This window comes from Camellia sinensis, chromosome 12 (genome assembly GCF_055761805.1).
Source record: "Camellia sinensis isolate YWXY chromosome 12, ASM5576180v1, whole genome shotgun sequence".
In the NCBI taxonomy this organism is placed as follows: Eukaryota; Viridiplantae; Streptophyta; class Magnoliopsida; order Ericales; family Theaceae; genus Camellia; species Camellia sinensis.
The window spans coordinates 139580495-139593840 of NC_138972.1; positions in this window are offsets into that span (position 1 = coordinate 139580495).

Sequence of the window (13346 nt, forward strand, 5' to 3'; positions counted from 1 at the left end):
GGAAACTCCATTAACTTTACAAGAAGCTTTGGCATCTCTTGACTCTATTTTTTGGAACGGGGCTGTAAATGATGAGATTGAATCATTATTATCCAATAAAACTTAAGTATTAGCAGATTTACCATCAAGTTGTAAAACTATTGGCTGTAAATGGGTTTTGAGGAAAAAACTAAAACCGGATGGAATTATTGATAAATATAAGCAAGGCTTGTTGCAAAAGGTTTTAAACAACAAATAGATCTTGACTTTTTTAATACATTTTCTCCGCTTACTAGAGTTACATCCACTAGATTATTAATTGTAGTGGCTACAATTCATGATCTAAAAATCCATCAAATGGATGTTAAAATAGCCTTTTTAAATAGAGACCTGGATGAAGAAATCTATATGGATCAACCTGAGGGTTTTGTAGAACCCGGTCAAGAAAGCAAAGTGTGCAAGCTAGTTAAATCCTTAGATGGCTAAAAACAGACCCTTAAATAGTAGCATGAGAAATTTGATTCCTGCATGATTGAGAATGGCTATAAAACTAATGAATGTGATAAATGCAACTACTATAAATCTAAAAAAAATTCACATGTCATTATTAGCCTCTATGTGGATGATTTACTTATATTTGGCTCTAATTTGCATACCATCGTAGAAACTAAAAATATGCTTAGTAGCCATTTTGATATGAAAGATCTTGGTGAGGCTAATTATATTTTGGGAATGAAAATTACCAAAACCTGTGATGGTATATTTCTTGATCAGTCACATTATGTTGAGAAAATATAATTTTTATAAGTGCAAGCATGTTCTTACTCCTTTTGATCCTCATTTGCGTTTATTTCCTATTAAAAATGATGAGGATGCAATTAATCAAAAGGAATATGATAGTATGATTGGTAGCTTGCGTTATGCGACTGACTGTACTAGACCTGACATTGCCTATGTAGTTGGAGTACTTAGTAGATTTACTAGTAAGCCTAGCAGTGATCACTGGCTAGCCATTGAGCGAATTATGAAATATTTATCTGGTACCATAAAATATGGCTTGTTTTATAATAAGTATCCTGCAGTATTGAAGGTTACAATGATGCCGATTGGAATACCTTGTCAAGTGATTCATTATCAACCACTAGTTACTTATTTACATTGGGAGGCGGTGCTATAAGTTGGAAATCGAAAAAACAAACCATTATTGCTAATTCAACAATGGAGGCTGAGCTTATTACTTTAGCTACAGCTAGTGAAAAAGCAAATCGGTTGAGAGATTTGTTAAATGAAATCTCTTGTTAGGAAAAACCGATTCCACCTATATTCACTGCAGGAAATATCTGTTTTGGAGGCGTGTTTTTAATGGCGTTTTTTAAAACGTCACTGTTTCTAATATTTAATGACGTTTTATAAACGTCGCCTTTTTCGTTAAATTAAAACGGCACCGTTTCATGAATGGAAGACGTTTCTAAACGCCTTCAAATGGGTTATGTCCCCTCTCCTTCTTTTTGACCTTTATTTTGAATCTGATAAGCGAAAACGAAAATCAATCAATCTCTCTCTCTCTCTCTCTCTCTCTCTCTCTGCGCTGTCTAAGTTCTTTCCAAATGGAAGTCCGAGCCATTTCGAAGATCTCACATCGGTGATTCATCAGAGCCACTTCGAAGTTCTCTCTCAAAATAGATTCAGATCGGTGAATCGATTCAGATTAGTGAGCTTTACTGCTGTCGAAACCCTAATTATCTCAGAGATTCAGATCGGTGAATCGATTCAGATCGGTGAGCTCTACTGTTGTCTAAACCCTAATTATCTCAGAGATTCAGCTCGGTCTCAGCGAAACAGAATGGTGATTCATCAGAGCCATTTCAAAGTTCTCTCTCGAAATCAAAAATGAAGTTCATCTCAACGATTTAGATCGGTGAGCTCCACTATCTCTGTCTCTATCTTTGTCTCTGTCTCTGTCTCTCTCTCTCTCAAGCTGAACTGATAGTGCAATGTCGATTTGGTTATTGAAATCAATCCTGTGAAATTCTATAAATGGTTTTGATATTGGAATGTTGATGTCCTGTTGTTTCTTCTCACTGAATGTGCTGATTGTTTGTTGGTTCATATTTTGTTTCTGAAAATATTTCATTTTATGCTGCTTTTGAATGGTTTTGATATCCTTTATGCTTGTTCAACATGGCTATTATTCTCTAGTTGGGGCTGGATTGTTTGTGGCTTCATTTACATTGCTCTGTTCTGATAAATCTTATTGTTCTTTTGTATGCAAATGTCGTATATGTGTGGATCTTGTTCATCTGTTGGTACATCAGTTGTTGTCATGGGTATGATAAAATAATAAGATTATAAAACACTTGAATTATTTATATTACAATATTTTGGGTGTCATCAGTTTTAAGTTTTAACTAGTTTAGATTTGTGACAGTTTCTAATTGTTATTTCTCTTTACTGATAGGGCTAAAGCAGAACTAGGGATGTGGATAGTGAAGAATTGTTGGAGCAGTTGCCTGCTTTGCAGCAGCTGCTATATCGTCTAATTGGATGCCGGGTACTCTTCTGAGACCTCAAGATTCAAATGAATATATATAAGTTTCTATTTTTTAGATGATCTCTATCTGGGGATTCAAACTGTAGTAAGACATGTGCACCGTGATATTTTTTAGATGATCTTTATCTGGGGATTCAGACTGGAATCACACTGATATTTTACTAGCAGCCATTATATTGGTGATTGTCATAAAGACTCTTGTGGTTGCAACAGTAGTTAAAGGATTTCGATACAATAACAAGACCTCACTACTTGTAAGGATTTACCAACTACTTGCTTAACTACTCTTTTGTGCACCTTGATCTTTGACATCTCTGTTGACAGGGGGACCTTAGTTGTTCGATATTTGTAGTTTAGAATGTCTCTGGCAGAAATTGGGGAATTTGCTTTTGTTCTCTTAAGTCATGCTTCCAATGTTCATCTAGTTGAGGTAAATTTTCCATTTTTAATTTGTTAGCATGGTTTTGAATGGTTGTGTCCACTTAAACTGAAGTCTTTTTTTTTTTTTTTCAAACAAAAGTTTGTAATGTCAATATGTGTATTTCAGAGCTGTTAAACTGACAAAAATACCATTAGCTTACATGAATTACAATTCTGATAATGCTATTGCATCAACCTTTTTCCATCTATGAACCTACAAGCCTCAATCATAGTTTTGGTGTGTGGTTTCATCCTGTGTAATTTCAATTAGAGAATGTAACTTGAATTTGAAACCATTACAGGGTAAGCTGTATTTGCTGCTGCTGGGCACAACAGTTCTCAGCCTGGTCAGTAAGCCATTTTTAATTGTGTTGCAAGTGATGCCATTTTTGTTCATAGTACCCATTCATAATTCTTTTTGTGATATATATATATATATATATATATATATATATATTCATTTTTTATGTGAATGACTAGTCGGCACCACATGGTAATAGTTAGAATTTTATCAATAGCATTCTCTTGGATGCCAATGATAATTTTGGGAGTAGTTTATAAACATTTTCATGATTTGCCTAGGATTCTGAGCCCATGTTTACTCTTAGACTACTTGACTACATGAATTGTGCATTTGGATGTATTAGTAGGATCTCTAACAATTTCTTTTACACTAGGTTCTGTTCAACTGAGTTATTTAAAATTACCATATTTTCTTCTTAATGTCATGCTAATGATGAAGGTTTATCCTAGACAACAAGTTGGTGGTGTTGAGGCTGATATGATGGCTGCAAATGAGCTAAATGTTCACGCATTCCTTCAAGTAAGATATCATACTTTCAATAAAAGATCTTAAAAGTACATGAAAATTTCATTATGTTATTTTAATTTCTTCATGCATACTAGGAAACAAGTGGTCATCTACTAAGTGGATGCATGTTGAGGAATACACAGCCTAAGCCATATTTTTCAAGGTAGCTGTAATACATGAAGTTATCATTCTAGACTTTTTATGATTTTTCATTATTGTTGTTACACTTTTATCTTGACTGTCCTCACTCCAGTAGCATTCTGTCACGCCCTTGGACATGTCATGTCCAATGCATCATTTGCTGTTGTAGCTGTGTCTTTTACACATACCATTAAAGGTATAGGACTCCTGCAAAAAGAGAAGCTATGTTAAGCTAATAATCTTGATATTCTAGATTTATGTTACTAATTATATCAAATTTATACACATATCAGATGCATATCAGTCTCTTCTCATGGTCTTATAAAAATCATATTTTAATTCAAAGTTTTTATGATAATAGATGGGTTATAGATGTTCTGGAGTTGGGTCCTTTTGATGACGAGCAACCTATTTACATAAGATCGATCAATCATTAATTTAGGCTGCAAGTTATTGTGCTTATTACCTCCTTCTGTGGCTGTAATAGGTAATGGTAGTTGAAGATGATACTTCTGATCTTTCCTAGTGGGTGAATTATATTTTGAATGGAATTACTTGATAACAATGATGCCCCCTTGTGAACACATGGCGGAATGCTATGCCTATTACACAAGTTATCACTTGAAACTTTATGATTTGTGTGTGTGTGCATGTGTAATGATTTATAACTGCTTAATCCACTCTTACATTAAGGAAAAGAAAAAAACTATCCATGTTTAAATGCCTAAGTCGATTAATTTTCATTCATTCTATTAATATAAAAGAGGTCAGGGCATAGTCTTTGGCATCATAGAAATTTGTTCCTTCTTATTTTTATTCTATGACATTTCCATTGATTTGGCATGTGTGTAACTACTCTCATAACTCCAGTTATCTTGTGGAGAACGTTCTGTAACTTTCAGGATTTGACAATGAAGCCGAAATACTTGGTAACATTCACAATTGGTTTGGATCAAAGGAACAACATTGATGCAGCAGTTAAAAAGGTTACACAAATGGACCATTCCATTATATGTATTATTTTTATGATGTTGCAAGTAGAGGTTTGTAATCTTATTTTATTTTTTGATAGTTTTTTGAGGATTTTCAAATTATGCTTTTTCATTATGATGGCTGGACAAGTGGTCAAAGAGGGCCATCCATGTCAGTGTAAGAAAGTAAACAAAATGGTAAGGTGCTTTAGTATTTTACATATTTTTGGTGTTATACCACATTTTCTACTATACCATGTTTGAAAAGAGAACTCATAAAATGGTAAGGCTAGCTATATTCTTTAAGACTAGTTATGATAATATTATACTAATATTATCATCTTATCATAATCCTTTTAAGGCTAGCTACACTTTTGCACTTAGATAAAAGACAGATCTTTACATGATTGATTTCATGCAATGGAAGCATTAGTGAAATTTTATACATGTTGTGGTACATGATGATTTTTATGCAATGGAAGCTTCCATTGAACCATGAGATTCTGTGCCATTTACAGGTTCCTTTTTCCAACTCAAATTTCAAATCATTCACTTGCTTTAACTACTCATGCTATGGATGTAGGAGCATCAACTCCGTTCCTGTGGGCTTTTGAGGAGTAGGAGAAATTGTTGATGAGTTACAACATAGCTAGGATAAGAGATAAAAGAAGAATAAAAGTGCATAATATCAAACACTTTATTGACACTTCTTGAATCCTTCATGTCTTGTGTTTTGAATCTTTTCATAATAACAATGTTTTACATTCTTCATAATACTACTTATATACTCTAAATATGTTTTGAAACATTTTATTAGATAAATACATCATGTGTGCTCCCTTGATTTGCGCACACAATTTTGATTTGCTAATTGAACGAAGGTTCAAGGGATATAATGGACAGAACTTGTGCTGACTTACCATGGCAAGTTTAGCTTGAAGTTGATGGGAAAGACATCCCAATCCCAAAGGTACTTCAACTCAAATAACCTAAGATCTTTATTGTTATTGTTTTAAATTATTATTACTATTGTTATTTCATATTTTTAAATTTTTTCCTTTTAACTTTTCCTCCAGGATGCTGAGGGTTTAATTGTGCTCAACATAGGTAGCTATATGGGTGGAGTTGATCTTTGGCAAAATGATTATGAGCATGATGATGATTTCAATCTTCAGTCCGTGCATGACAACACCCTTGAGGTGGTGTGCATTTTTGGAGCATGGCACCTTGACAAACTTTAGGTACAAAATCTTGGTTTCTGCTAATCCTCCAAATCTGTAATGAGTGGCTGAAATGGGTTCACCCAGCTGCCAAAATGTATGCTTCATAGTAAGTTTATTTGTATATGCTACCACAATGAGTTCTGTGTATACCTATGTTTTGGTTTCATGGTACTGTCCTTTTCTTTTCTTCTCTTTATTCCTTCCCCAAAATCCCTCTATAGGTGTGTGGAAGAGAAGAAATAAAATTTACTTTTTGGAAGCTAAAATCTTGTGAAAACAGGTGTTTAATTTTTAAAAGATTGTGAGATGTTATCTTCAATGCTAATTTAAAAAGTATATGTGCATGTCAAAAGTTTATGTTCACCTTTATAATGTCAAGCCTTTTTCTTACTACTATACTATATGAGACTAAGCCTTGCATAGGAAAACCTTATCTGCGCAAATCTATCACAACTACTAGAATTTTGGCTCTAGCATCCCCTGATTGGTTTGTACTACTTCATTTGTATTATGTTAATCTAAAATCTGAATTTGATTACTTTTTAAATACACATAAAGGACTCTTTTTATTTGTCTTCTTCTTCCTTTTGACTAGCCTCTCAGTCGTTACATCTGCTTCCTCTTTCATTTCAGGTATGCAAAACCCAATACTTATCTTTCTATATATGTATATCTATTGTAATAGTAGTAATTTTTACATGTGGGTTTGTGTAATGCAGATGATATATTTGAGGGTAATTATGTGATCAATATTTCTGTATTTCTAAATTTTTATATATTAAATTGTGAAGGTATTGTATTTTTACTTGAAGACTTTATGATAACCAATTAAAATAACAAACAAACTATAAGTAATGCAAAATATGCCATGCATTATACGTCTATTTGGGCAGATCATATAAGGATTGACTTGCACATGCTGTGTGCACACATACACATACACTAAAAAATGGAAGTTTATAAGCTTTGTTGTAATATACTAACTACATTGTGCTCATAGGAATATAGTGACGTTTTTAAAGCGCCATAGAGTTATAGCGATGGCCGCATCTTCTACGTTTGGTGCTAAACGTCGCAAAAGGATTTGACGGCATTTTTAAGACCTATAGCGGCGTTTGTTAAACGCCTCTAAAACCTTGATTTCTAGCGATTGATTCATTGTGATAGCACCACAGCAATTGGTCGAGTTAATAACCGTTATTATAACAGTAAATCCAAACCTATCAGAAGAAAACACAGTACTGTGAGATCTTATATGAATAATGGCATCATAATTGTAGATTATATTAAATTTGGTGACAATCTTGCAGATCCATTAACTAAGGCCTTAGCAAGAGATAGAGTTTAGAATACATCGAGGGGGATAGGGTTGAAGCCCATTGAATATAGCATGAACTATGTATGAGGATACTCAACCCAGGAATCAGAGATCCTATAACTGAGTTGTAGCGACCCTAATTTTTCGTAAGTCATTATTTATTATTATGATTATTATTACTTTATTTTATTTTTGGCTTTATTAATTATGTGGATACATGAGAATTTAATATGGAATTTAATTAATTTAATGTGTTATTTAATTATAGGTAATTAATCAAAATATTGATATATTTTTATTGTTTATAAAAAAAAAGGATGTTTATATATTGATAAAATATATATCATATTTATATCTATTTATGTTGTATTTTTTATAAATATAAATATAATAGTCAATTAGGTATTATATATTAGACCTAGGGTTAATCACTGAAAAATCTAGAAATCCCCTAGATGTTGATTTGTGATTATGTATCAATTTTAAGCAGTATATAACAATCTCAATCAAACAATCAAGACAAATCGACACAATGATTTTAACGTGGAAAAACCACATTTGGACACCTCCAACTGTGATAAAAAAAAACCACGGGCAATCGCCACAAAAATAATCCACTAAGAAGATTTAAAGGAATTACACAGGTATACTCTCAATTACCTAGCGAATCCACGCCTAATTGAACCAACCTCTATGTGCCTCTTCCAACCCCGTCTTCACCTCGGAATTGTCTTTTCGATGAGCCACTCCAGAATCCACCGAAGCTTCAGGCTCTAATTCTTCAGAATCCACCAAAGAACAACTCTCTCTCTCTCTCTCTCTTGTGTATAACAAACAAAACCTTTGATGTACTCTGTTTAAACCATGAGTTGAATACTCAATAAAACATCAAAGAAAACTAACAAAATATCCCCAGATATAAACCTTAAGAACCAAAAAGAAGATCTGGAAGAATTAAATAGTTTTGGGAGAAAACCAACTATTTATAGAAAATCCAAAAGTAATCCTAGTTTTGGAAGAAATCTAATTACTTATAGAAATCCAAAAGTAATCCTAGTTTTGGAAGAAAATCAACTTCTTAAAGAAATCTTTGTCAAACGGGATTGCCAATAATAAAACCTAACAATCTCACCCTTTGGCAATGCCGTGACAAAACACACCTAACAAATAAAATCCTAATCACCCCAACCCATTACAACCAACAAACACAAACTTCTTTCTCAAGATTAAGATCTGCAAAACAGCTATTAGTGCCACAATCTCCAAAACAACTATTAGTCTCACAAGAGTATATGAAAAAGCAATAAACATATGGCTAGATTATCTTGAAGCATTTGATGCATGAGATGGAAAACATGAATAGATGCGACTTGGAGATTTTAAGAACATGTAATATGAAAACCTGAAAACTTTAAGAACATGTAGTATGAAAACCTGAAAACTAAGGCACATACTCCCCCCTTTTTTGTCACGAATTGACAAAGGAAGCGCAATCAACTAAAGCCATATCATAAACCACACAAGTAATGATATGATGATGTAAATATCAGGAGCATGCAAGAAGGAAATAATAAGCAAAAAGTGCATATCAACATGCAAAACAACTAAAGCCAATCTCCCTTACCAAACAAAACAAAGTGTTCATGCTAACAAACTCTTGTAATGATAAACCAAACTCCCCCTTACTAAAAACAATGAACAAGAAGAAAACGACAAAAAATAATATGGTCGAGCAAGCAAGGAATTTCTGATTTGTACCTTGAAACACACAAGATTATCCAAGAAGCACCACTACAAGAAAACACAATGTGCACGGACTCTGGAAGATTCCTCATAAAAGAAAGTGATGCATTATGTGAAAAGCATAGATCCCATGATAAAAGTGTGTGTGTGACTCTTGGAGTTCGACAAACACTAGATTCAATCCTAGTAGTGATCTGAAAGTTGAACCTCCGACAAGAGAATCTAAGTACAACAAAGGAAAGTCAAACCACTAGGAATCAAGGGGTATTTGGTGAGTAAAGGCGGAGGCTCGCCCTCAATCAATGAATCCTTTATTTTTTCCTTTTTTTTCACATCTTTTTCTTTTCTTTCTTTTGCATATTTTTTCTTCTTCTCTTTCTTTTTCTTTTTCTTTGTTTTCTTTTTCTTTTGCACACTCATTGGCGGTTGACACGCTCAAGAGTATGGAAACCGAACCAGAGAAGCATGGATATAATAAGGATGGCCTGGTTGGTGACTCTGAAGTAGCCTTTTCCTCATGGCTGGACTGCAAAGAATTGAGGGGAAAGCCGTGGAGGTGCAAAAAGATAGAAGGTGGTTAAGAGACTCAACATCACCTATGATATGCTAGTATAGATCAATTCCTCTAGAAAAGCAAAAGATCAATGACAGAAGTCCATAGAAGAAAAAAATCACTAAGGCGGAAGACTCTAAAATTTGCTAATCCAAGAGTGTGTACAGAATGAGACATATTAATCAAAAAACACGCACTCCAAAATGAGTAATGACCATAGAAAGCACACATATATTAACATGTAATGGATATTCTCATCAATTCCAATATGCACCAAGGACCACTCAAAATTTTCAAGCTTGCAAAACCATACTAAGAAAATCTTTTTGGGATTTTTTTTTTAAATATATATATTTTTTTTAACGAAACCAAGACAAAAAAAAATGAACGGGCACACATGTAATGACAAAAACAACCACACAGAAACCTAAAAACTAAAATAACAAAACAAATTAACACAAGTCAAGTTTTCTCACCCAAACCGCTTTAGCATAAACAAAGTTGTGAGCATTGCGGTTCTTGGGTGGTGTCTTGACGTTGTGGTTTCCTTTTCTTTCAATGGGAACCCGTCTCGACTTGGTTTTCAACTGCCTATTTTTAGGTCTAGGCAAATACACTCTCCCATGCAACTTATAACAATAAGGGCGAATATGACCGTGCATACCACAATGATGACAAATAAAAGCAGGGTGTACCTTCTTTTCTTTGGCTTTACCAACTCTAGGAAGTTTGAGAAGTCTACCCTCATGTTGAATTTTTTGTCCTCCCTTTCCTTGAGTTCTTGTATCATGAGATGTGGAAACACTCTGTTGTTGCTCTTTCTTACCACCAAAGCCAATGCCACTCTTGTCAGAACAAATTTGTTGAGACCCAATGATATTGTCCAAAGTCTTTGATCCTTTGTTCCAAAGACCAATGGTAACCATAGCACACTTGAGTTCTTCCTCTTTCTTGATCATTAGTTCTTCCAAAGCAACTTGACACTTCTCGAGAGTTTAAATTTTTTCTTCATATGTTGCATAGATTTGTTGTAGCTCATTCCTCTCTGTCTCACATGTCAAGAGGTTTGCACAAAGAGCTTGTCGATCATTAGCTATCTTGATGGCATCAATCCTAGCCTCGGAAATCTCCTCCTTTAGTGTGACATTCTCACTTTCACATGCTTTGAGTTTCATAGTGAGTTTGTCATTCAATTTGGATAACTTAAGAGATTCCTTATACAACTTTTCATAAGCTTGCTCAAGCTCTTCATCATCACTTCCCGAGGATTCATCGTCAGTGGCATTCTCAACTGGGCTCTTCGGATACTCTGTTCTTCCTTCAGTTTCAGAAGCCACCATGAAAGCAAGGAATTGTTTATGTCCCTCTTCGCCTTGATCTTCATTGTCACTTTCATCTTCATCAGATTCTGATTCATCATCCCAAGTGATAGCGAGGGCTTTCTTCTTCCTCAACCGAGTGGGGCATTCTTGAGCAAAGTGGCCAAATCCTTGGCATTCATAGCATTGGAGTCTGTCAGAGTTCCCTTGTATCTTTCCTTTCTCCTTCTTGGCTGTAGAATTAATTTTGAGTTTATCTTTGCCTTTAGATTTATGAGTATGAGTAGATTCCAAAAGATTAGGATCCTTTTTCAAAAAAGATTTTTTAAATTGTTTAACAAAAGCAGCCGTAAGCTTGGAATCTATATCATAATCCTCATTAGAATCCTCTCCAACTCTATGAGCACTACTAAAAGCAATATCTTTTTGTTTCTTTTTGAAATTCCTATGTGCCTCATAAGTTTGGAGATTTCCAACCAACTGATCTAGCTTGAGATTGTCAACATGTTAAGCCTCCTCAATAGCCGTAACTTTTGGTTGGAACCGATCGGGCAAGGATCTCAAAATTTTTCCCACAACTTTGGATTATGGTATTTTTTCACCTAAATTGAAGTTGGAATTTACAATGTCACTCAACTTCGCATAAAATTCATCAAAGGTCTCACTATCTTTCATAGATAGGTTTTCGAAACTAGACGTGAGCCTTTGAAGTTTTGAGCGTTTAACAGAAGGAGTGCCCTTATGAATAGTTTGTAAGATATCCCAAGCCTCTTTTGCGACTTCAGAATTGCAAATTCGACTAAACTCTTCAGGTGTGACAGCGCAAAAGAGAGAATTTATAGCTTTACTATTCCAGCTACTATTTTGGTAATCAATTGTGTCCCACTTTTCAATTGGTTTGGGGAAAGTTACTCCATCAATAGTAATTGTTGGTTTAGTCCACCCATTCATGACAGATTGCCAAACTTTTTCATCTATAGATTTCAAAAACGATCTCATCCGAGCTTTCCAAAAAGAATAATTGGATCCGTCAAGTAGGGGTGGTCGAACCATAGAATTTCCCTCGCGAATTGAATCCATTATCACAAATCAAACAAGATCTTGCTCAAAAGTTTTAAAAAACAAACGAGCAACCTGCTTTGATACCAATTGAAAAATCTAAAAATCCCCTAGATATTGATTTGTGATTATGTATCAATTTTAAGCAGTATATAACAATCCCAATCAAACAATCAAGACAAATCGACACAATGATTTTAACATGAAAAAACCACAATTGGACACCTCCAACTGTGATAAAAAAAACCACGGGCAATCGCCATAAAAACAATCCACTAAGAAGATTTAAAGGAATTACACAGGTATACTCTCAATTACCTAGCGAATCCATGCCTAATTGAACCAACCTCTATGTGCCTCTTCCAACCCCGTCTTTACCTCGGAATTGTCTTTTCGATGAGCCACTCCAGAATCCACCGAAGCTTCAGGCTCGAATTCTTCAGAATCCACCAAAGAACAACTCTCTCTCTCTTGTGTATAACAAACAAAACCTTTGATGTACTCTCTTTAAACCATGAGTTGAATACTCAATAAAACATCGAAGAAAACTAACAAAATATCCCCAGATATAAACCTTAAGAACCAAAAAGAAGATCTGGAAGAATTAAATAGTTTTGGGAGAAAACCAACTATTTATAGAAAATCCAAAAGTAATCCTAGTTTTGGAAGAAATCCAATTACTTATAGAAATCCAAAAGTAATCCTAGTTTTGGAAGAAAATCAACTTCTTAAAGAAATCCTTGTCAAACGGGATTGCCAATAATAAAACCTAACAACTCAAATAGAACCTGCTGAATTTAAAAATATAAAAAACTGTACATTCTATGGCTGACATAATAAGTCGTTGTATTACATATTTTACGGCGTGCAATCAGCGTCTTTATTTGTCTCACTAATTAGCGACGTGCAAAAGTAGTCATAGAAAAAGTAACGACGACACACAAAATCTGCCGTTAAATAGTTTTTAACGGCGTACTATAGCATGCCATAGAAAAAGTAACAACGACGCACAAAATCTGCCGTTAAATAGTTTTTAACGACGTATGAAGCATGTCGTTGAAAGTGAATGACTTTCCATGATTAGTCATAATATGACGCGCACTGCACGTCGTAGAAGGGTTTTTACGGCGTGCATTGCGCGCCGTAAAAACCCTTTTTTGCTGTAGTGTTTTGGGAAATTTAGGAAACCCGTGACTCGTGCCAAAGGCCATCAGTCCATCGTTACCAAAGTGTCTTGGTTCAGGAACTTAGGTATGAG